Genomic DNA, 26,681 nt, shown 5'->3' on the forward strand with positions numbered 1-26,681 from the left:
GCCAGTTCGGTCGGAATGAGCCATTGGCTCGGTTCGGCTCAGCTCAGGTGAGCCATCGGCTCGGCTCGGTTCGGCCCAATCGAGCCGACGGCTCGGTTGAGTGAATTGTTGGCTTGGCTCACTTCTCGGTTTGGCACGGTGGTGACTGAGCCGTGAGTCGAGCCGCTCGAGTGGTTAACAACACTAGGGCGGGGTGGGAGGCAGTAGAATAGAGGGCCTTCATAAGCGTGGGAAAATTTTGGCCCTAAACTGGCCTAAACCAGTGTGTTGCTATGCTAGAATAAGGAAGTATACTCTTGGACGCCTACCAGATGTAAAAAACAAGATAAAACATGCCTTTTTTCGTCTCCTCATCTTATATTGTTTAGTTATTTGAACCCCCGCCACCCCTGCTTCTCCTGGAAAGCCGAATATGTCGAAGTCAAGTTTCGACAAGCCTTTAGTTGCTATGTTCATAGCCTTTTACGGCTAGCACAGAAACGCGTGGGAAAATTTTGGTTTATTTGAACCTCCGTCACCCCTACTCCTCTTTAGTTGCTATGTTCATAGCCCTGGAATTGGGAGGCAAGTTTCGACAAGCCTTTAGTTGCTATGTTCATAGCCTTTTACGGATAGCACAGAAGTTATCATGATCGAAGTTTTCCAATTGATTGATTGATTTTGCTTTTCGTTATGTATTGAATAGCTAGATGCTCTTGACCTTCATAGTCTTGGATGCTCATACTGGTGGACGGATCAGAGTCCTATCAGTTATCATGATCGAAGCTTCCCAATTGATTGATTGATTTTTGTCTTTTCGTTATGAATTTGAACCCCCAAACCCCTCCACTTCCTCCTGCGAAGAACGTAAGGGAACGTTGTTACTATGCTCATACTCTTGGACGGCGAAGCTCCCCAATTGATTGATTGATTTTTGATTTTCGTTATGTATTGAATAGCTAAATGCTCTTGGAGGGATGAGAGTTCTATTAGTTATCATGATCGAAGCTTCCGAATTGATTGATTGATTTTTGTCTTTTCATTATGGATTTGAACCTCCCAAACCCCTCCACACCACTCCCTCCTGCGAAGAACGTAAGCGAACGTTGTTACTATGCTCATACTCTTGGGACGGCTACCAGATCTTGATGAGAGTCCTTTTAGTTATCACGTTCGAAGCTTCCCAATTGATTGAATATCAAGTTCGAAGCTTCCCAATTGATTGATTGATTTTCGTCTTTTCGTTATGTATTGAATAGCGAAGAGCATACTTAATATCTTAAAATATTCAATGCTTTCTCATCGAGAATCGAACCTGTACACTAAACGCAAGACCGGTGCTTTACGATTTAGAATTGAATTAATTCTTGCATGAAAAAAAAAAAAAAAGAATTTCATGTATTGGTTTTAGCGTAGCATATGATATGTACATTGTTCGAAGCTCTTCATTTCGAAGCACTTAGCTTCGTTAACTTATGAAATAAAGATTGTACATCGGAATCGAACGCGAGACCAGTACTTCACGATTTAGAGTTGAATTAATCCTCGCACGGAGTAATCCAACTTGAGGTGGGCACTCTATCACTGTACGTCAGTGCCTCGCATATAGATTAGATGTTATTAAAAAAAAACTTTTCGTCCTTTTTTTCTAGTCGTCTTGTATTGGGTAGCTAGATTCCCCCTACACCTTAGCCCCACCAGACCCATCTTGTAATACTAAGAATAGAAGCTCCCAGATTTTCTGCGAAGAGTTTGAGAAGTTTCTTACGAAACGTCTGGAAAATTTTCGTCTGGAACCTTCTCAGGAAATTGAGTTGATAAGATGATTGTTGTAGTTCCTGGATGTTTTTTAAAGGTATTGGTAGCGGAAGCACTTCTCATAGCATATCATAATGTTTTAAAACGTAGGATGAAAAAATGTGTATGCTCAAATCAGCAGGGTTGATTGTATTGCATGTGAAAAGTATTATATGGATATTCACATGATGTTGTCTGCTATGACAAGTAATTAAAATCACTTAAGTTGAAGCCGTGATGAAATATTGCGCTATAACATTCCCATAGCACAAAAGATTACGCCCACGAAATGTCTGTAGGTTATGAACTATTTGTTTTATCTAATTTGGTCTTGGGATTCTCACGAATTCACTTGTAAGTGTTCATGGGAATAGAATTTGTTTGCAGACTGTTCTTTGATCGAATAGACCTTAGTTGCTCAGGGGAATATCGCATTGCATGAATCGTGAATATCGTATTTTCAAACGTATACAGCATTTGAGATTACATGTATGTTTGCTGTCGTCTTCACATACGAACATACTCACGTGCGACTGAAGATAGTGTAATCTGAATGCGAAAACGCTGAGTTTGTGTAATGAAAAATAAGTCTGTTAATAGATAAGATTTACTAAAGATGATATTTTGATACATCTATCAAATAATGTGTGTGAATAAGGAAATGAAATTGAATAAGGATATTAAATGTAGCAGGGGAGAGGTGGGGAGATTTTATTCGTTTGGAAAAGCTCATATGTTTCTTGAAAACAGTTATCATAATAAACTTGCTTTATTTTTGACTTCCAATGCTCTCCCATCCGTAAATCGAACTCAGGATCACGTTCACCACATGTCCGTGTTAGCTATTAGAACAGCTGGAGGTGGTGAAAAGATGAGCAGAAGGCACAGCGGCAAAGCGCTTACATTTGGTATATGATGGTCCCTAGCTCGACTACCGAATATATTAGCTCATGATGCCTTAGCATAATGGGCATAATCGTAGGACATTAAATAAATAAATTTGTGATGGACAACATCGTGTTCGTTGATTCTCATGTGGTATTTCCGCTTCATCTCATAATATCATTTCATTTAAAATACCTTAATCATCCTTTCATCTTAGCCTAAAATAGATATTCGTGGGGCGTTAAACTGAAAGATTTCATCTTTATCGTTGCACACAATTGTTTTCCCGATCATCATGTGTAACATTCTACATTTAGTCGTGTTTCTGTTCTTTTGGTTAGGTTTGGAGATTTACATTTTAATAAAAAATAAAAGAAACGAAAAATCGTCTTAGACGTTCCTTAAGTAGAATTACTTTGAACAAGAAATCTTAATTCTGTGGCGAAGGGTACGTCCCTCATGATATAGTTCATTCTCGAGACGAGATAGAATACATCGAGAAGCAAGATCGACGATACTTTTACAAAAATTTATGATGAGATCCAATGTCGGACAGAACTCCTTATAAAAGTCATAGAAAAAGGATTCATTCTGTTTTCACTGTTGTAAATTAAGGCTTTAATTGGAAGATATCCGTTAAATCGTGTAATATGGCAACTCGACTTGGAAGTACAAGACATCACATACAAATTTTGCCTTCATGTGTTACTAGACTAGATGCTCAGTATAATAATAAGGGCGTCAACGCTTCTCTCTCTCTGTTTCAGACCAATCTCAAAGTTCGTGAAGAAAAATTTATTACTTTTAGATTCATTTAAATATATGTTAATTAGTTTAAATAACTTTTTTCGGTATTTCAAATTTTGTTTCCCACATATTCGAGTCGTAGGCCTTTCTCAAGTTAATAAATAATTGATATGTATGGATATAGCATTAGCCCTTGTTTAGTTGTAAAATTAGTGTAATAAATCTTTTGTACCCATGATAAGTAAATTCTCTCATTACACTATTCGCTAACTTACTTAGTTGCAAATTTCATTATTTATGCAATTCAGCTTATTTCGTTTACGATTTACTTCCTATGTGATCAAAGAAATGATCTTTGTTCGTGGGATTTCTTAAGACATCACGTTCTCACACAATGTTAAGGAAAATCGATGAGCTTGGAAATTTTCAATCCTGTGTGAATGTATTAAGTTTTGTGTCTCACGCAGGAGAGTCCTTTATTATTATTATTTCCATCGAGAGATAATGTTAAGAAAGGTATCCTGCGAATTCTTAAGATAATGAGGACAAGGTGATTTAATGGTCATACATATAGAATACGTCTTCGAGAGTGAACATATTATTCATTAGTTAAAGATGACATCGTCAATGAATTTATTAACCAAACTTAATGCAGCGTCGTTAGTATCTTTTACAAAATTACAAGACTTAGAAATTAATAAAACCTATCGTATTGTAGATTGCAAATTAATTACAACCGTATATGGAAAGAAGGTTTGTGTGACTTTTGAAGCAGGACAAAAAGTGATTCTACCAGGACGATTTACTGAAAAAGTAGAAGCAGATAATGGCGCTTTATTAACATATTTGCAAAGTGGAAACGTTTGTTTAATATACAAAGGAAAAAAAAAGATTAATTTAACGGGACATAGTATGCACGATATTGAATTCACAGAGTTGAACGCATCGTAAGTGTATGAACATGTACATGATTATCGACTTATTCTTCATTCTCATCCTTTTTCCCTAAAATTTCTCCCATCTTGGTGGATTTGTGTGTTTCCGGGGTCGCGAGAAATCGCAATGTCTTGCATGTACTGGACTTGCGGCAATTCATACGTGTGTAAATGAACAAAATATTATTAGTGAAATGAACAATAGTTTTCCGAATGTATCTTCGGCTTTGAAGAAGGACGGTGATATAAACATTGATGATGAAAGATTAAAATTGGAAATGAAAGTATTATGTAAACAAAAAATTATAGAAGCAATCAGGGATGAATTATTTGACAGAATTCAAACACAATCATGGTGGGGGAAACTGATACCCAACCTGTGGATGACATCGATGAGATGGATATGTGTTGATAAAAAAAGAAGAAGAAAAAATATTTTTCAGTGTAGTGATTTTAGTGAAAAGTGATATATATTTTTATGACGTAAATTGAGTGACAAGAGGATATCTAACTGTCTGAAAATTATATACATTATCAAGTTTACTATACGAATAGTGAAATGAAACACGCAAAGAAAGAAAACATATGTTTCAGTCTAGTGATTTTATTAAAGTGATATATTTTATACATTTCTGAAAAATGTATCATTCATTAGTGAGTAACATTTTACGTTGTATGCAAAAATCGTATTTGAATTCATTATTATGAAAAAAAAATATATTTTTCAGTGTAGTGATTTTAGTGAAAGTGATATATTTTATACATTTCCGATTATGTATCATTCATTAGTTCACTAATATTTTACGTTGTATTAAAAATCGTATTTGAATTCATTCACCAATAAAAAACTAATTAAAAAAAGAGCTATTAGGTTTAGATTTAATCTTGTACATTTGTTTGGAAGTTTTACATTTTAATAAAAGTAAAAGAAACGAAAAATCATCTTAGACGTTCCTTAGGTAGAATCACTTCGAGCAGGAAATCTTAATTTGTGAAAAGTTATGTACCAAATTCACCGTTTGAATATTATTATTATTATTATTATTATTATTATTATTATTATTATTATTATTATTATTATTATTATTATTATTATTATTATTATTATTATTATTATTAATTTGGGGAGTAGATTCGTTTGATATAAATCGACAAGTACATTTTTTTCAAATTCGAAATGAAACAGAAACATCCGAGTCTCATAGACAATACTAGTTCACTCAAGTTTTAGCCCTCAGACACTGTTTTAATGTTACATGTGGCATATATCAGTTGATTTTGAGTTTAACGTACCGTTTGGCAGTGAGGCTATATGAGACGTGGCCCTACTGATTAACGTGGAATCCGAATCACATAAGCTCCCGACGGGAATCGAACCTGCGCCTCCCACGCGAAAGGACTGAGAGTTGATCATTCCTTAATGTCAGTTCAGAAAGAAGCAGAATACAGGGAGAGCTAATCTTTGATATCGCGGAATCTTTCTTTGAATTCATTTTTCCAATGCTGAAGCTTCTTGGTATGTATCCTGTACAAAGCAAGTGTCTTGTACTTGTTCCATACTTAACACAAATTGGTAAATGTGTGAAGCCTTCGTTTTGTAACAGTTTCTCCCAGAGCTGCAACTTGTGTTCTAACGTTTTATTTACGTAATGTTTGCAGTAATTATGTTTTTTCCTTAAAGTTTCAAATTAAAATGTGACAAATATTTCGTAATATCATCTGCCATGAAAGAAACATATTGTAACCATAAAGAATCCGTCAGTAAGTTTGTGCTTTGTTCTTTGATTTGAAGAAAATTGCTAATTCCATCTCTCAAGTTCTAGGAACTTTTCAGACCCGTGGAGCACAGGATACCGAGCACACTTCTCTGCGATAGGGAAACCTAGAATATTTATGCAAAATCTTCCAAGAAAACAGCAAATTGACGCTGGTTTAAGTCATATGAAGTTGATTTAAGAACATTGTCTATGTGAACTATCTTTGAACGTATCACAAAGTGACCCAAAGTAGGTATACATACCTGCATTGATCAAGTATGACATTATATGCTTCGGTCTATTCCGAGTTTAGGCATAAGTGAAAAGGAATTAAGAGCAAATAATGGAGAAGCTAAGTCAATATACTGCAATGCAATAAGTAAATGAAAATTCCATGAGCTGATCAGTACGGGTATGTATATATACTTTTGGGCCATTATATATATACGAGTACTTCTTTCTTGTTTTCTGAAGGTGAACCAATGGTCACAAAGAAATGATTCAAGGGCCACATGCAACTCACAAGTTTGAAATACTTGTTCTACAGTTACAGGTTAATTCTGTTACCGGAAAAATGGCAGATCATTTGTATTTGAAGTTTCATTGCGTTATTTTCAAATCACAAGTGTATTCTCAATTTTGAACTTCAAAGGACAATGCTTTTCAGACAACTGATATAGATCTATCAAAATTTAGTTTTTATTAAGTAAGGAATATTTTAAGAAGATATTAGTAGAATAAATTATTAACATTCCAGTTCATTTCAAAGAAGAAAGAAAGAAAAATCCTCTATAAGTCAATGGATAAAAAAAGAAGATGACACACAACACGCAACATTATTCAACATTTCTCAAATTGGGTTAAATTTCCATTATATGGACTGAAGTTGAGGATTTTGAAAGACTTTGAGGCTCAATATGAACCAATTATATACAGACTTGATGCCACAAAGAAAAAAACTATGTAGCGTACGTAAAATCGTAGGTTACATGCGTAAATCTTAGGGATAGGCGTAAGTCGAGTCAAATGTAATTTTCTCGAGTTGAGTTTCGATTCGAGTTACTGTTTTCAGGTCGAGTTTCGAGTCGAGTCGAGTTTCATAAATGGCTCGCTCCTTCAGCTCATTTTAAGTCGTTTTGGAATCATGGTCTTATTAGACTGGAAAAGGAAAACCATGAGAAATATAAGCAATAATGTGAAATACTTTTAGTGTTTCTCACGACTTTTTTTTTATTAAAACCGTGTTGATAGAGAGAAAGGCAGAAGGACGACCAAGCATAGAATATCTAGATCTTTGATAACGTCACAGGTTGTAATTCCTCTTTGTAAAATAATCCATTCAGTGGTTCCTTTGTTCCTATCTTCACTGTCTGACAAAATATGACACGATTCGAGAAACTTTTCGGTACGAAAAAGAGATAAGTCGCAAATCGACAAGTACATTTTTTTTTCAAATTCGAAATGAAACAGAAACATCCGAGACTCATAGACAATACTAGTTCACTGAAGTTTTAGTCCTCAGACACTGTTTTAATGTCACATGTGGTATATATAAAAGCTTTAAATTGATATAGTAATTGCACGAACACGATGTATTTTCAAACTCAAGACAATACAGAAACATCCGAGATTTATGAGCATTACTAATTCACACACATCCGAGACTTATGAGCAATACTAGTTCGCCCAAGTTTTTGATGAGGAAGATGCCCACATTAGACAAAATTTACAGAAAATTCGGAATATTAAGGAATGTTGGTGATCTGACCTAGAACATACCTTTTCATTACAGTAAACAAAGAACAGGAATGAACATGAATTGTACCTCAAATGATGTGTACGGGTTCGATTTTAATCACAGTTCCCATGAAGTGAACTTTGTAGTGTACAAACATCGTGTGTGCGTGAGTAGAGTTTATGTTTCTAACTTCTTATTCAAAGATTCACAAGATAGGTTATTTCTTATTTAAATGCTTCTTTCAATATTCCTACTCTATCTTTGTTTTTAAATCACGTTCACATTTTATGTTTTATCTAATAACTACAGAGATATAAAAGTAGAAACAAAATGTACAAATGAAGGGGGATTGAAAGATTTATTATGAAGATCTAACGCTGAAACCTCAAAATACTATTACTATGGTAACTAGTATTGCCAACAAAACGAGAGAAACTTCTCGATACAAAAAGAGGCAAGTCTCAATTCAATAAGTACATTTTCAAATTCGAGATGATACAAAAACATAGGTACGTTCAAAAAAGTTTGTGATAACTTGATCCAAGATCCAATATATTTTAGAAAAAACGATATCGAAATTAGAAATTTGTACACGCAAGCCCATTATCAGCGATGATTTTTGATTTATATTACACCTGTTAGCAGTGACTTTCGGGAATTGCTAGAGTTAGAAGGATATAGATATTTTTTTATCCGAAGTGTCATCACTTATCAAAACTTGTTGACCATTACGTGATGCAACTTTTTTTCGCATTAAAGATTCATCTGAAAATTTCAGATTTGTGCAATTTTTCGAAGTGTAAGTGATCAGTTACAGTTACAGAATTGATTAACCGAATATAAGTCTAGGTACATCTTTAATAGCGTAATTCAAATTGTGGACCTGATGTCAACATGTGCAGAGTTATGTAAAATGCATCATGTATTATATCACAGAATACTACATTGCTAGATCTAATCACTTTCTCAGATTTGTTCAAAAAACGTAACACAAGACTATTGTAATTCGTCATCTGAATTACCTTTTCTTATTTGTCTTAAAAAGCAATACATCTTCGCGGATAAACATTTAGTGCCCATACAGGCAGTTGAGAAAATTTATTTTCCTATTACAGTACCGACTTGACAAGTTATCAAATTATAACTATTCCAAAGATAACGTGAAAACAGATTAATTCATTTGTTCACGAATTAGTGCGAAAAAGAAAATTTGTCAACTGAAGAATACTTTCTTTTTCGTGTATACAGGAAGATTATATGGCTATACGTAATAATGATGCTACTGTATCTCCAACAAATATAGATCAAAACTTATTGGTCATTACGTGATGCAACCTTTTTCGCTAGTAAATCAAATTGTGGACCTGATGACGGCATGTGCAGAGTTACATAAAAATGCATCATGTATTATGTCGCAGAATATTACATTGCTACTCCTTCTGTATATAGGATAGGTCAGTGTTTCTTTCTTTAGATATATGCTATCTTTTGCTGTTCAGCATTACGTCAGAACATCACGTTAACACTTCTCAGTTTTGTTGATGAATGTCTTGGTTTAATATTTATCTTCACACGTATGTAGTTCATTTTTTTTAAAGTAAACTTGCGATGTTTAAAGATGATGATGGTGAACATGTACAATAGATTTCAATCTTTTAATGAAGTCATTCGATTCACGCAAGCCCATTATCAACGATGATTTTTGATTTATATTACACCTGTTAGCAGTGACTTTGGGGGAATTGCTAGAGTTAGGAGGATATAGATATTTTTTTATCCGTAGTGTCATCACTTATCAAAACTTGTTGACCATTACGTGATGCAACTTTTTTTCGCAATAAGTGTTCATCTGAAAATTTCAGATTTGTGCAATTTTTCGAAGTGTAAGTGTTCAGTTACAGTTACAGATTCGATTAACCGAATATAAGTCTAGGTACATCTTTAATAGTGTAATTCAAATTGTGGACCTGATGTCAACATGTGCAGAGCTATGTAAAAATGCATCATGTATTATATCACAGAATACTACATTACTAGATCCAACCACTTTCTCAGATTTGTTCAAAAAACGTAACACAAGACTATTGTAATTTGTTATTTGAATTACCTTTTCTTATTTGTCTTAAAAAGCAATACATCTTCGCGGATAATCATTTAGCGCCCATACAGTCAGTTGAGAAAATTTCTTTTCCTATTACAGTACTGACTTGACAAGTTATCAAATTATAACTATTCCAAAGATAACGTGAAAACAGATTAATTCATTTGTTCACGAATTAATGCGAAAAAGAAAATTTGTCAACTGAAGAATACTTTCTTTTTCGTGTGTACAGGTAGATTATATGACTATACGTAATAATGATCTACTGTATCTCCAACAAATATAGATCAAAACTTATTGGCCATTACGTGATGCAACCTTTTTTCGTTAGTAATTCAAATTGCGGATCTGATGTCGACATGTGCAGAGTTATATAAAAATGCATCATGTATTATTTCGCAGAATATTACATTGCTACTCCTTCTGTATATAGGATAGGTCAGTGTTTCTTTCTTTAGATATATGCTATCTTTTGCTGTTCAGCATTACGTCAGAACATCACGTTAACACTTCTCAGTTTTGTTGATGAATGTCTTGGTTTAATATTTATCTTCACACGTATGTAGTTCATTCTTTTTTTTTAAGTAAACTTACGATGTTTAAAGATGATGATGGTGAACGTGTACAATAGATTTCAATCTTTTAATGAAGTCATTCGATTCATTTTTAATGTTAGACTTTCGTTTTGAAAAGTAATTAATTTTCTAAGAAACGATTACATGTTACTCTTGTGCACATCACATCTTTGCAAATACTATCTAATGTAACCACTAACGTTTTGAATCAGGTCCAGTTGGAACAAAATTTTCTAAAAGGGAGCATGGACATGCCAATTTTTGGTTGCTAATCATGACTCACATGTTCGCCAAATATTAGTAATTTTAAGCATTACCTCATTAGCCTCCTGTCTCCTTGGTATTATCACAATGGAAAGTTCGCTGACGGTATTCGTAACTTTTTGTAAAAGAGTGATGAGTAATCACAATTTAATTTTTTAATGGCCATGATGGATCAATGGTTGAGTCCCATTGATAGAATGGCAACAGTCAGCCCCCAAATGTAGGGAGATGTGCAGTAGAAGTTAGGAAAGACCCAATTCAATCATATTTTAGTTCATTTGCAAGCCTACCATGATAATCGTCGCTCCGCTCGTCATCCCTGTGGATAAGGGCATGGGTACAGTGAATACTTCTGGTGCTTGTGGTTCCTGTCTCAATCCGAGTTCATGTTAATAGGTAATTGTGGTAAACAAAAAAACTGTGAGCATTAGTTCTCCTATTTACTTCTACTTTGTTATTTTTCTAAAGCAATTATGTCAGGTTAGAAGAACATGTATCTTTTCTTTCTAGTACGTGTATTGTTCTTCTACTCATAAATTCATTGGATTTCAGGATACATGATGTCTCAGTGATATAACGTTTATTCACATTGTCATTCTATCAACTAATATTTTTTCGTCTTAATCATATGTCCTTTTACCGAGAAAGGGTATATTTATGGGGACGTATCTTTATTTCTCCGAGGGTCTTTACATGATGTACAAACCTATTACATTTTAGGTTTGAGGAGTATGGTGGTTCAGTGGTAAAGGATTTACAATCAGTACTTCGTTTTTCAAATGCTGAAGCTTCTTGGTATGCATCCTGTACAAAGCAAGTGCTGGAACTTAATGGCGATCAGTGCCTCAGATTTTGCAATCATCACATCTTCAGTTAATTACTCTAAAAAAAGAAAGATAACGAGTTCGGAATTTGCTAGATTCATGTTTCTCCAAGGCTGATGATGATGATGATGATGTTAATGATAGGTGTTCAGTATAATAATAATAAGGGCATAAACACATCTCTTTTTGTTTCAGACAATTCTCATAGTTCGTGAAGAAAAAATTATTACTTTTAGATTTATTTGCCAACGAATGGAGAAACTTTTCGATACGAAAAGACATAAGTCGCAAATCGACAAGTATATTTTTTCAAATTCGAAATGAAACAGAAACATCCAAGACTCGTAGTATTGTCACTAATGTACCTTCAAAAAAAAAAAACATGTTATGTTAAAAGAAAATGGCAACGTTGATTTTCACTGAAGAGTGGAAATACGAAGAAATTCTGTTAGGCGGAACGTTAAACTAAAAATATTTCATCTCTCTCTTTCTCTCTCTCTCTCTCTTTCTCTCTCTTACAAAGGGCATGATGTCTCAATGATTGCGAAAACTATTACTTAACACAATATGATGTTCTTATTTCGTAGCAAATACGAAAACTCAAGTTAGAGGTACGTTCAATTCAGTTTAACGTACCACGACTATGCCCATTTTGCTGAGGGAGATGGATGATTAAGACAAATGAATGAATGAATACTTAGTAGAATGAGAATGTATGAGTAGATCATGAAACCTCACGGACACGATGTTCGGAGATGAAACTAGGGACTGCATGCACTTTGCCACAGTGCACGACAATTAGTAATAAAAAATTATAAGCTTACTTGATCGGAGATCGAACTAGGGACCGCATGCACTGGGTTACGGAATAATGCTCTACTATACTAAGTATTCATCTGAAAGAATAAGTCATTGCTTTATCACTGAACCACACACAAACTTTCACATATTTCTTACGTTCGAAACGTAAGAAGATATTTCAGTTTAACGTACTACGATTATGCTCATTATGTTGAGGAAGACGAATGATTAAGACAAATGAATGAATGAATGAATACTTAGTAAAATAAAAATATATAAGTAGATCATGAAAACTCACGGACACTATGTTCGGAAGTCGACCACAGTGGGCGGCAATTAGTAATAAAAAATTATAAGCTTACTTGATCGGAGATCGAACTAGGGACCGCATGCACTGGGGGGGTACGGAACAATACTCTACTATACTAAGTATTCATCTGAAAGAATACGTCGTTGCTTTATCACTGAACCACATACACAAACTTTCACATATTTCTTACGTTCGAAACGTAAGAAAATATTTCAGTTTAACGTACCACGATTACGCTCATCATACAGATAGACAGACAGAAAGATATACACTTAGATAGTACTTATTGTCTTTTCGAGTGCAGAATAATACGCGTTCAATACTACACAGAGGCTTGTAGTGTTTGAGCCCCGTCGCCCAAAGCTTGGACATCTCCCCAACAAAAAAAATCTTGATGCACGCTTGTGTACATAGCTAGTATACGAATTCTATGACGGGAATCTGAGCATTTTAAAAGAAATTGATGATAATAATAGGGAATATTTTAACTACTTTCGTCCTTTTAAAGTAATATCACACACAGCTTAGACTATAATATGGAGAAAACTGTACAAAGTTCAACTTCCTAGATCAACTTAAAGAAATGGAGAAATGTTCTCTTATTTGAGAATAGACAATTGTTTTAACTTGAAGATTTGTGCCCCATGATGAAATCGTGGGGTGCTGTGGATCAGTGGTAAAGCGTTCACCTTCTGTGATTGGGGGCCCCTGGTTCGATCCTAACTTTCGTCGTGTGAACTTTGTGGTGCATATAGCTTCGCTGCTGAACGGAACGTTAAACTCAAAAATCAATCAACATCATGTGTACATGAGTAACGACATCCGAGATGTATAAGCAACACTAGTTTTGTCAAGTTTTAGATCTCAAACACTGTTTTAATATTACCTAAAACACACACACACACATACATATCTTCGCTTCGTGTTGTCTGAAACCATGACCTAAGATAATGTTGACGCGACAGCTGGAGAACAACATTGAAATACAAAACATGTTCTGTTATCTTATTTTTCTGCTCTTTGCAAGTAGACATTGCAGATACAGAAACTCTCTCTCAGTTCGTTGACTTGTGTATGTGTATTTAACGTTAGATTTCACTCTTATTAACATTAGAAAATTATGAAATTAACTTCAGTGCCTCGGTGGTAGAGTGTTTACCTCTGGTGCATGAGGTCCCGTGTTCAAATCACATGTCTTTTTTCTATATACTTGTCATTAATTTTAGCGACCACAAATTCCCTGCTTCCTTTACAACTTAACGAAAAGATGCTATTGACTGACCCCGGAAAACCGTCCTTATCATTTCATTTTTACGTTCCAGATGGCACAATGGCTCAGTGGTAGAGCGTTCACCTCAAGTGCTTGGGTCCCTGATTCGATCCCAGTTCGTGCCCTATGAACTTTGTGGTGGACAAACATCATATGCGTGGATTTCCCTTCGGAGTTCATCAGTTTCCTTCCACTTTCTTCATTACATCATTTCATTCATTTTTTCATTATCACCTCACCTTCATTAGCCTAGTAGACGTAACCGTAGGACGTAAAACTCGATGGACAAACACCGTGTACGTGAATTTAATGCAACATTTCATTCATTCATTTCTCATTACCATCGTCCCGGCTGGAGCTCATGTGATTCGGATTCCACGTTAATCAGTAGGTCCACGTCTCATATAGCCTCGCAGCTGAAAGGGACGCTAAACTAAAATCAACTCAACTCATCAACTCATCATCACCGCCTGCATTAGCATAGCCGACATAACTGTAAGACGTAAAACTTAGTGGTTCAGATTCCACGATAATCAGTAGGTCCACGTCTCATATAGCCTTGCTGTTGAAAGGGACGCTGAACTAAAATCAACTCAACTCATCACCATCGCCTCCATTAGCATAGCCGACATAAAAAGACAGACAGACCTTGTTGGCTTTATTGTTGGACGTAAAACTCTTCATTGTTTAAAAGATTTCATTTACAGACAGAAAGACAGACGTATACATCATATTATCAAAATTAAAATACCAAGTCTACAGACACTTCTTGCGACAGTTGCAATGCGAACCAGAAAACATTCAAGAATTCCATCTTATCATTTTTCTTAGAAGCATCATAGAAGTTCGCTTATGTGTTTTTAACTAGGGCAGTCTTGTTATCTCGTTGTAGTACGTATCATCAAAACATTTGACAATGGCATCTTATCTGCTGTTCTTGAAACTAAACCATTTTAAGATGAAGTTCAATGTACTAACAAAACAGAGGAAGAAAGAGACTAACAAAACAGACATTCACATATGTGTCTGTGTGTTTTTTTTTTAAATGTTAGAACATGAACGGAACTTTGAATAAATACACTTGTTCTTTCAACTGCCTTTATAACTAAATGAAGAAAGAACATATATATTTTACTTACCTATTTTAATAAGAACGAGCGGTATCACAAAACACACATACACTTCAGTTTTAGGTTGAAAACACAATCAATTCCCCATCAGGATCCTGCCGCCTATAGTCGGACAATTTGTGCATGCCGACCAGATGCCGCGGTCGGATTGCCGGCGCCGGACACCGGCGTCTTTCCGCTCGATTTTCGACCGCGACGAGCAAAAAGAGATTCGTTCACCAACAGAAAACAAAGAGAGTTAGAAGGTAATTTGTTGCTTTAAAATATGAATTAGGGCTTATATTTCCCTCGTATAAAGCTTTCTCGAAACAGTCGGCAGACAGTCGGACGACGACTGCAAAAAGAGACTGCCGGCAATTTCTTGAAAAGCGACGTCGGCACGACGTCGGCGAAAGTTACAATAACGCGTACCAGCGGCAAAGAGTCGAATTTTGGAAAATGAATAGAGCCTGTATCTTCTTTAATGATGAAGTAAAAATTGAAACTGTCCGAAGGTTTTTCTTGTGGGTGGGCACTAATTCCATAAAATATGTCTTGTGAAAACGGAGTCGGCAGAAAGTCGGCATACAGCGGACGGAACGACGGCGTCAAAGGATGGTTGTAAAGACGTCGAAACGTTGACGGCGTGCCGACCACGAAAAAGGTAAATGCATGAAAAGAAATGTAGTAAAGGGACTGCACGTAAAGGGTATATGAGAAGTAAATACTTAAAATAAATTACAAGTACGAGAGGATCCTTGACAAACATTTTGCAAGGAGACGGCAAACAGCGGACGGCGACCGCGGCAAATATTGTCGGAAAGACGCCGAAACGTTGGCGGCGTGCCGACAAGTAAAGGAGCCGAAAGAAGGTCGGCAAACAGCGGATGGACCGACCTTGAAAAGATGCTCGGACAGGCGCCGAGCCGCCTTTGCCGCTGAAGAGCCTGATTGCAGAAATCGTAGTCTGATTGCGCTGCCTGTATGTTCGGTTCGCGTTCTTCATTTGTCACATTGTGATGCAGTGTGGGTAAAGTCCTTCAAAAAAAATTCGTTGAGATAAGTTTACAAATGAGGAAAATGATGTTTATCATAAAAATATACATTCATTGGAACTATACGCAGTTGCTGGTTAAGCAAATACCACGAAAACATGAAGTGAGAGAGTGGTGAGTTAATTTAATATTATTCATATACATTTGCATATATTATTGTACTTATTATGCATATACATGGGGTGAGTTAATTTAATATTATGCATATACATTTCAAATTGTCATGAATTTTATATGTTGTGTTACATATGTTAATTGCTGCTGCGCATGAAAAAGATTCGGTTATAGTATGTTCCCGCGCACTGGCGTTTCTGGCATATAAAATTTTTTGGAGGCGGGTATCAAAGAAAGTAATTTAAATGGTACTACCTAGCCCAACCTGTGTATTACCTTCGATTCTATTGGTTGCCTTGCTGCTTACCTTCACGAACCCCCTAAGGTATATCGGCAAGTCATTACTTTAGGCAAGGCAGTGACAATAACCAAGTCATCTGAACTGGTTCCCGCAATTATAGTTACAGTTCCCAAGAAGGAAAGACAGAAAACAAAGTGCCCTGCGGGGCTCTAACCCGCCTTCACTCGCTAACGCTCGTTCGGCAATACTATGTACTGACAGGATATCATTGCTTTGCCCAAAGTAAAGAGTTACCGGTATATCAAGAACTCGCTTACAATTGTAGGGTCCGCGCTGACTCAGTGGTAGAACGTTCACCTCTGGTACTTGGGGTCCCGGGTTCGATCCCAGCCATCGCCATGTGAACTTTGTGATGGACAAACACTGTCTGCGTGGGTTTCCTCGGGGTTCTCCCGTTTATTTACACTTTCTCCATTCCACCATTTCATTCATTACTCATCATCACCGTCTTCTTTAGCCTAACCGGCATAACCGTTGGACAAAAAACTTAAAGGTTTCACTTAATTTTTATTTACAAAACGAGGGACAGTTAAGAAACTGTAGTACATTATTTTCTTCTTGAAATTGCAAAAGTTTACATGTCTTAGTTTTTAAGATAAGTGTCTTCTAATTCAACGCCAATGTATTTCTGCACAGTGTACGAAAGCTGTATTTTATGTTTACAACTGAAGCGTTACTAGTATGAAACCATAAAAAGTGATATTGAAAAATGTATGATTACCAAAGCCCATATGTTTTCACTACCCTCGCTTACGCGTATACCCACCAGTCGCTGACGCACTTGTTCCCTTCGGACACACCCCCGCGCTACCGCGCGGGCTCATCAGCGTTGCCCTGCTCTGACTCAGTTATATAGAATTCGTGCTCTTTAGTGGCCAACTAGCACCTGGTGCTAAATTATCTTAGAGAAACGTGGACAATTTCTCATAATGCTTGTGCCATGACAAGGTTTGTGTTCCTTTAGTATTCTCTAGTATTTAGTGTATCTTTAGTAACCTAATAAGATCCACTAGATTATATACTGCAGGACTTGTTTCACACGTGAGCGAAAACTTCCAATTAAAAAAAAAAAAAAACAGGAGAAATGAGGTAGTGGTTAAACGCTCTTGTGTACAGGTTTACTTGTGGCGCAATACTTAAAAAAAAAAAAAGAAAGGAAAAATTATAATTCTTTCACCAGTTTCTTTTTTATTGTCCCCTAGTCGGTTTCAAATGGGCGGAATATATTTTACTTGGCATAAATAAAATTCAAGGGGACCTCTAGAAGTAATTGTTGAAAAATTATAATTCTTTTACGATTTGCGTATAAATAAGGCTTCCAGATGTCTAGCATAAAAACAGCGCAAAAAAGCACAAAACAATCTGTGCTGGGTGGCCACTAAATAGCACGAATGCTATCGAACCGAGTCAGATAGGGCGAAGCTGGTGGGCCCGCACTGGAATACGTCCGAAGGGAGCAGGCACGTCTACGATAGTGTGTATGCGGAGAAGTGAGGGTAGTGGAAGGTAGTGCGTTTTGAGAATAATACAAGTTTCAACAACACTTGTTGTTGTTTCATACTAGTAACTCTCCACTTGTAAACAAAATACAGGTTCTGCACGCTGTGCAAAAATATGATGCCGGTGTACTCGGTGCAAAAATAAGCCGCCCGTGGAAAATAACATCTAATAGAGCCATTTTTCATATGCACTCATTTGTTTTATTCGTCGTAAAGCACTTGTAATGGTTTAACATTAGTAAACGTAAGATACAGTTGTATTACATTGTATGTAATTAAGTTACCTGTAGAAATTCGTTCCTTATAAACATGTCTTTTCATGGAAAGTATTGAATTTTACCTGTAAATCTTCCAAAATGTAGTGCACCAAAACCACACCTGCACCAGACTGTCTTATTTTGATTTTTTGCTGGCCGCGGTGGCTCAGTGGTAGAGCGTTCATCTCTGGTGCATGGGATTCCTGGTTCAAACCCTGCTCCTGTCAAGTGAACTTTGTGGTGGACAAACCGTGTGCGTGGGTTTTCTCTGGATTCTCCCGTTTCCTCCCACTTTCTTCATTCCACCATTTTCATTCATCTCTCATCATCACCGTCTCCTTTAGCCTAACCGGCATAACCGTGGGACGTAAAACTCAAATATTTCATTTTCAGTTTTCCGAGTGTTAACCCTTTCTCCTGACACTGTTTCACGATGTGTAGGTACAAAAACTTGGACATCGGAAGTTTGAAAAAATTTAACAATTTAACATTAACATCTGTAGAAAACCATTAGCGACTACTATTAAAACTTTTTGGAGGAGAAAAGCTCATCATGAACGAGGGTTTGAAAAAACCCGGGCTTTTTTGAAAAAGCCAAACCCACCTGGGCCCATTTTTTCGGGTGTTTTTCGAGTTTAATTGGGTTTTTTCGGGTTTAATCGTTTTTTTTTTTCGAAATATTTCAATGTCTTTGGGGTAAAAGTGTTAAAATGTGATTTATATTTCAATATTGTCATTGTCACAACTTGCAACAATTTTCTACTCACTGCCATTTTGAAAAAATGGCCGCCATTTTGATTATTTTTTTTTTACATTGGACCGCCGAGAAAATCTACACAGCAAATTTAGCATATCTTGTGCTTCTACCGTCAAAATTTCAACTTAAAAGACTGAAAATTGCGCTTCGTAGCGTACATACTCGTTCATTTGACAAAATGGCCGCCATTTTGATATATTACGTTGGTATGCCGCCAAAATCTAAACAGGGAATTTAGAGTGTCTTGTGCTTGTACTCTGAAAATTTTAACTTAAAAGGCCGAAAGTTGAATTGATTTTGTGTTTAACGTCCCTTTCAGCAGCGAGGCTATATAAGACGGGACCTACTGATTAAGGTGGAATCCGAACCACGTGAGCTCTCTCCGGGAAGCAAACCCGGTCACCCACGCCTAAGACGCGTACACTAACCGCTCAGCCATAAAGGAGCTCGGCAGACAACCGAACAAATGTAAAGTTATAGTTTTGTGATTTTTTTTTATAGCGTTTCTCAAAGTTATGTTCATTCGATTGAATTCTTATTACAGATGGTTTGTGTTTTAGATATGTTCCTCAAATTGACTCCTAGGAGAACATAAAATTTATTTGTTTTGAAACTTATATCATTTTTGCCCACCTGATCGATTTTACCTGTAGTTTATTTAAGTATATGTGCATTTTATTTGTTCCATTAACAAGGTTTTATTTTAAGATGTAATATTTTGTATTCAGCCGAATACAAAATTCTCAATTGCCAATACAATAGTGTCGCAAAACCCTGACGCGTATCGAAGTTCTATTTCAAAGTAATATAATGCTATCTTCACTAAATATAATATTCTATTTTAATACATCTTTTTGTCTGGTGAGGGACTTAGGGATTTATTGTTTAACTTGCAGCTTCAAGGTAATGTTTCAAAGATTTCTCAAGAAACTCAAATTCCTACCATTGAATATACGGCAGGATTTCTTTTCTTTTCTGATTCTCGTTTGGGGTGGCGACCGTACTGTTGTAATAAAGATTAACCTTTTGTCACTCGCGCCAAATTTACTACTCGTGCGTTTGCTTTTTTCCAACATTGACATTTTGAGATACAAACAATATATTTAGTAAACTTATTTGAAGTAATGCATGCAATTGTTGAGTAAATACTTAGGATATTTGGAATTGTTGCTATAGTGCTGTCAAAATGTCTTGATCCGTGGCAAAAATGCGAACTAAAGTTCAAACCATCGACACATCCACGCGTTGAGCCAATAAGGGTTCAGCTGTTGCTAAACGAGAGAGCCTTGGCGAAAGGGAGTGAATTCCTTCAGCCGATAGCAACGCTTGGAACAGAAAACTAGGTGTCAAGTCAATGTGGTATATCTATAGCTTGTCAATATCTCTTCTCTGAGATCGGCTTTCGAAATAATCGAATCTAATGCCCTGAGTAGCAGTAAAAAGCTCGTGTAACTCATTGCTGCTCTTACGATTAGAATTCCTGTTCCGTCACATGTCCACAGTGATCGTACGTCATCACGTGCTCCTTTCTTTTGGCAATCAAATAAAGACGTCGAAATAAAGTCATTAATTTTGCTCTTGAAGTTGCTGTACAGTTGCAGTGCGTTCTTCGCCGAAACTTGTTCGTAATTTATCCAAATAATTGTTAGTACATTTTACAATTTCATCAATCACGGCTATATCGATAAATTAAAAAAAAAAAAAAAAAAAAAAAAAAAAAAAAAAAAAACCCTGTTTACTCAGTAATACCCTTAGCAGTAATACCCTAGAACTTCGGTTCTAGCATCTTTTTCACAATGTTTTTACACTTTGTCTTTGCTGATGCTGCCAGTTACTATTTACATTTTGTTTTCCTGTCTTTCCCAATGAAACAATATTTTCACTGTAACTGTAATTCACATCCATATCGTTTGCATCTGAATCTGCATCTACACTGTTCTTATCTGCTTCACTATCATGATCAATATCATCTTCATTCACTTTTTCATTACTTCAATTCGCATCACTTTCAGCAGCCACTAATTTTCGATAATTAACATCAGACTCATCATTAATATTGTCAAGCCACTTCTCTATCTCACTTCTATTCAAGAAGCGAGACGTTGCTTAGAAAAACAAAACTTCACTCATAAACAATAATTATCACATTAACGATCGCGCGTTGGAAAATTTCAAACTCCATAAAAATATATGTTTGCTAGTGTTATCACGGAACTACTCGCGCGTTTGAAAAAAGCAAACGCAGACGAAACTATTTCCTCAACCTGTACTGGAAGCTACTACAATTGCAGCACGTCAGCGAGCTTTAGGGTGAAAGAGGGGAAGGAGCCACTTGAGGAATAGCAGTGAGGGTGACTCCGCTAATGCGACCCCATTCGTAAAAATCATTAGTTTTTACTCACCTGTTTGCTTTTTTCCAACAGCGCGAGTGACAAAAGGTTAAGTAAAAGTTAACTGTTTCGACGTAATTGAATTCTTCATCAGTGACTATAGTTTTCATTACTCTTACAGGTTTTCTTGTAACATATAGCGTCTAACATATAGCGTTGAAGCCGGTTCATTGCAACAAGGTCTATTACACTGTGTAGTTTGGTTTGGTTTTGGTGTGATGAAGTATATTTTCGATTATAATAAATATACGTGATGTGCCAACGCCGTACACATTGAAGAGTATATTTTACAAAGCATTATATTTGTTCTATTTTAGATAGTTCATTTATTTCTGGAAGCAAGGGGAAATGTTGCTCAAGAAATACAGCAGTGTTGCAATGGAAGAAGACCCACAGAGAGCAGTAGCGTAGCCAGGATGTGTGTTTGGTGGGGCAAGTGCTGTTATAGGTACATATGGAACAATTCCAAACAAAAAATATATAAACATAAAAATATATAAAAAATTACAAACATCAAACTACATTGTCGGACCTCTTTGGGGGCCCGGCCTCTCTGGGCCCCCTTCCCTACGCCACTAACGGAGAGTATTGACAAAAATCATATGTACTAACATCCTTAAAGATATTTTTGAAGAGTGGTAGGATATATGTGGGACTACAGTTTTTTTTTTTTTTTTTTTTTTCCTTTTAGAACGGGTGAATTTCATTCAATCATAACATTTGTAAAACATTTCCCATTTTAATGCAGTTTATTTCAAATCACACGGGAATTATGGTCATCACTTACCTTTGAAGCGAATATTGAGAATTACGGCTTTGAAATTGATTTTTGTTTTGCCAATATTACCTTAGTCTCCCTATCCCAGTTTTTGTCGTTAAATTCTTTTTTTATTATTACTTCATCTTTTCTATGCAGTGTTGTAAAATTTTCTGTATCTCTCTATATTCTCACAATCCTGATTCTGAGCTATTTAAATTCTACATTACTATTTCATAGGTTTGAAGTTTTCTTCAATTATAAAGACAACTGTTGTTTGATATTGTTCTTAACTTTTTTTTTTTTTTTTTTTTTTTGCGTGGAATCAGTTAAGAGAGAAAGTGTAATTATATTTCTCAGAGTACAAGCTCCTTAACGGTGAGGTTCAGTACCATCGCCTCCTTTCTTTTCTATCCCATTGATTTGTAGGGGAAGTATTCTTCCTTTTCTTTGAAATGAATAAAATTTTTGATGTTCTGATTTTACTGATTTCTTCTGAATATCTATTTAAATGTCCCTTGCTTTGTCAAAATGATCTTTTAGTATATATAAGTATATTATTATTTAAATTAGATGTCATTTATGAATATTAAAAACATACAACACAGAATTTTATTTCCACAAAGTAAGAGACATTTAAATAGACCTGAAGAAAAATAATAAAAAGTAAAACCCTTAAAATCTCAAAGAAACAGAGGAAGATTTCCTCGTATATATATCAATGGGCTAAAAAAGAAAAATGGCTGAGTTATTCAAGACATAATATGGATAGCAGGAATTCTTTAGAATAATATAGTGCTTTTTTGAACATTGTAATCACTTCATATATATTTGCTTTTCTGATTTTACATACTGTATGAAGGCTATCTGTGTTAAAACTCAATGTTATGGAATGCTACAAATTTCTTTTTTTTTTTTTTTTTTTTTTTTTTTTTAAAGTAGTAGTACATCCGAAGGTATATTACATATAACTTCTAAATGATGATAAGGTTCATTACATAGGCTAATGTATATAAGTTAATACGATGTACATTGTATTTTGTTAATACAATTTGGTGTGTTTTTAGTGCTAATATAGACCAGAAAAAATTGTGATCTTCCCTTCATTTATTCTCTTAAAGAATTCCTTTAAAACAAAGGATCTTTGCAAAGTATTATGTTAAAACACTTCATTTTTTATGTAAATGACTTCATTAATCTTTTTTCTCTATATAATGGGTATGCACTATGAGTATACTGTACATGTGGCTGTTTCATTTACGATATAAATTATTTTCTCACATTTTTCTGTTTCATTGTATACAATTAATGTATAAATCATATAGGAACGCATTAAATGAACAATTAGTTACCTACTTAATTGTTATTTTATCTTAATATGATTTCCACTTTTAAAGTGTATTTAAATAAATATTTAAGGCATAGAGTTAGAACTGACAGCTTAGTCGTTAGAACTTGTGTTTAATGCATTTCAGTGTTTGGTTTCTGCGAATATAGTCATGGGTGTAAGCAGACAAGTGATCGCTCCGGCCACTTTTTTTTTTTTTTTTTTTTTTTTTTTTTTTTTAAATACCAAAGTTACAACAAATGCAGAGACATTTTGGCTTGGCTGCTTGGATACACGTCTCTGTTTTCCATATATTGACAAACTAACATGGTTACTGTCCACCTTTTTCTTGTTTACTTTAACCTTTTTTTTTTTTTTTTTGCGTGTAGGCTCGGTTTGAATCTCTCCGCCACCACATACCTTTTATTACAGTATTTTTATTTATAATTTTTACTTCATTAATTTTTATTTAAATCTCATTTTCCATTGGGAGTGTAACCCCTGTACTTTAAAAAAATTTAGAAAATCATTGACGTTTAAAATCCTTTTCCAATAGTTGATGGGAAAACGACAACCTAAAAAGACCGTATTTCCGACGGATTCCTGCGGCTTTTTTTTTTTTTCCGAAGAAAGCGTTTGCAACTAGCAAATTTTGATTGCATACAACAGTGTTGTTCCTAGTGGTCGTGATAGTGAAAGATGTGCTTTCAGGGGGAAAATGTACTGACTGTTATAAGTTTTTCACATTAGGCGCACAGACATGTTAATTGAATTATTCTTAACGTTCATTATTAGCTGCTCATTTGTTCTTTTTAGTTCGCTTTTAAGCATTTGTAAGTCATTCCCAGATACTTTTCCTCTATATAGCACTTAAATCGTACTGAGAATTGTAGAAATGTACTGCGTATGTACCGAGTGCAATATTACTGGTGGTGGGGAGGGGCGCGGTGGCTCAGTGGTAGAGCGTTCACCTCTGGTGTTAGGGGTCTCGGGTTCAAACCCTACTCCCGCCAAGTGAACCTTGTGGTGGACAAACACCGTATGCGTGGGTTTTCTCGGGGTTCCCCCGTTTCCTCCCACTTTCTTCATTACACCATTTCATTCATTATTCATCATCACCGTCTCCTTTAGCCTAACCGGCATAACCGTGGGACGTAAAATTAAAGATTTCATTTCATTTTTATTACTGGTGGGAATCCGCCATGATTTTCATTGCAGTGCTACGCATCTTTTCTGCTGTCTGTCGACTGGTCGGAAAGGCAACTTTCCACCGGCGGCGCTGGCGCATTTTATGCGCCTTTCCGGTTGTTTGCCGACTGCTCGAAAGGACCTCTTTTCGATGTCAGCTTCTCAATTCTCCCACAGGCGGCATTCGACCTCTTGCCGCAGTCGAAAAGTAGCCCTTTGCCGACTGGATATCAACCCTTCAGGAAGGCAAAATTTTCACCACTTTTTAGAGTAGCTTTGCCTAAGTTTGCCTCCGTGCTATGATTTCTCATGAAGGGCACAATTACTAGTTCTGAAAGTATATAATAGTTCCATGTCCCATTCAATTTCTTGTTTTTTGACTGAAAGTGCTGCAAAAAAGCAAAAACAACAAATTTTGTACTGGGACACACAAAAAAATGCAAGTATTATACTTCAAGAACTTCCAAGGGTGCTCCTTGGCGAGAAATCATAGCATGGAGGAAGACTTAGGCAAGACTAATGTAAAAGCTGATGAAAATTTTGCCTTCCTGAAGCGTAGATTTCCAGTCGGCAAAGGGCCACTTTTCGACGGCGGCAAGAAGTCGCATGCCGCCAGTGGGAGAATCGGGAAGCCGACATCGAAAAGAGGTCCTTTCGAGCAGTCGGCAAACAGCCGGAAAGGCGCATAAAATGCGCCGGCGCCGCCGTCGAACAGTTGACTTGCCGAGCAGTCGGCAAACAGCCGTAAATGAGCATTAAATGCGCCGGCGCCGCCGTCGGAAAGTTGCCTTGCCGAGCAGTCGGCAAACAGCCGGTAATTAGCATTAAATGCGCCGGCGCCGCCGTCGAGAAGTTGACTGGCCGAGCAGTCGGCAAACAGCCGGAAATGAGCATTAAATGCGCCGGCGCCGCCGTCGGAAAGTTGCCTTGCCGAGCAGTCGGCAAACAGCCGTAAAGGTGCAGTAAATGCGCCGGCGCCGCCGTCGAAAAGAGGCCGGCATAAGGAGTCGGCAGAGGGTCGGGAAGAGGTCTTTCGACTGTTTTGCCGACTCTAGCGGTCGGCAACAGTCGGCAAAGAGTCGGCAAAGGGCATTATTTTTTACGATTTTCGACCGCTTGCCGCCTCGGCAAAAGGTCGGCAATTTTGAACAAGTAGATCGTCGTGCCGCCGCGGACGGGTGCCGGCTGCCTACCGGCGGCCTGCCACCGTCGACGGCGGCAATCCCTCTTGCCGACCGCGGCATCCTGATGGGGTTGATAGGATTTAATCCTAAGAACTTAAAGCACAAAACACTCACTACAGTTTAAGCTGAAAACACAATCAATTGGTAGGTTTCAATCGTGGTAACTGAAAGGACTCTGATGAAGATCCGGTAGACGTTCAAGAGTCTTTGCGGGAGGGGGGCGGGGCTTGGGAATTCAAATTAGCTAACCAATACAAGGCGACTAGAAAAGGCGTGTTTTTTCATGAACCTATAGCTGATGGTAACCCTAAAAGGCATGTTTCATCTTGTTTCTAGCAACATGATGTTCTCAAAGGCTATGAACATAACAACTAAACAGGAAGTGATATCGATTTACTTAGCATAGCAGATATCATCCTGTGAATATTCATATAACACACTTCACACCCTACGTTTTAAACAATATGATATGCTATGAGAAGTTTCCATTATTAGAATTTGCTCAATCAATGGAATCCATTCGCAGGAGGTGTGGGGGAAAGGAGTGTATAGGTATGTGTTTCGTTATGAGACTTATATCTGGTTTCATGTCTCACGTCTTTAAAAAAATTGTGAAATACAATATTTACCTTAGCAACTAAGTCAATTTCGTGAGAAGCTTTGAACATTTGAATATCACGTCTTCTACAGACACTTTGTGGGAATAGGGCCAAGGGGGGCTAAGCAACACGATTTTGCATGGGTATGTGTTTCGTTCTGA

At 36.5% G+C, this 26,681-nt stretch overlaps 1 protein-coding gene and 1 long non-coding RNA gene across 3 annotated transcripts in view; both read left to right on the forward strand.

The window, feature by feature from the left end:
* LOC145690138 (prostaglandin G/H synthase 2-like) overlaps positions 1 to 26,681 on the forward strand; it is a 159,941-nt gene that overhangs the window by 15,714 nt on the left and 117,546 nt on the right. The window lies entirely within an intron of this gene.
* Positions 16,136 to 23,792, forward strand: LOC145690139 (uncharacterized). Its single transcript, XR_014132174.1, has 2 exons — positions 16,136 to 16,261; positions 21,783 to 23,792. It is a non-coding gene; the product is annotated as an uncharacterized LOC145690139 (long non-coding RNA).

The sequence above is a fragment of the Thermobia domestica genome, chromosome 7 (assembly GCF_964235325.1).
Source record: "Thermobia domestica chromosome 7, izTheDome1.hap1.1, whole genome shotgun sequence".
In the NCBI taxonomy this organism is placed as follows: domain Eukaryota; kingdom Metazoa; phylum Arthropoda; class Insecta; order Zygentoma; family Lepismatidae; genus Thermobia; species Thermobia domestica.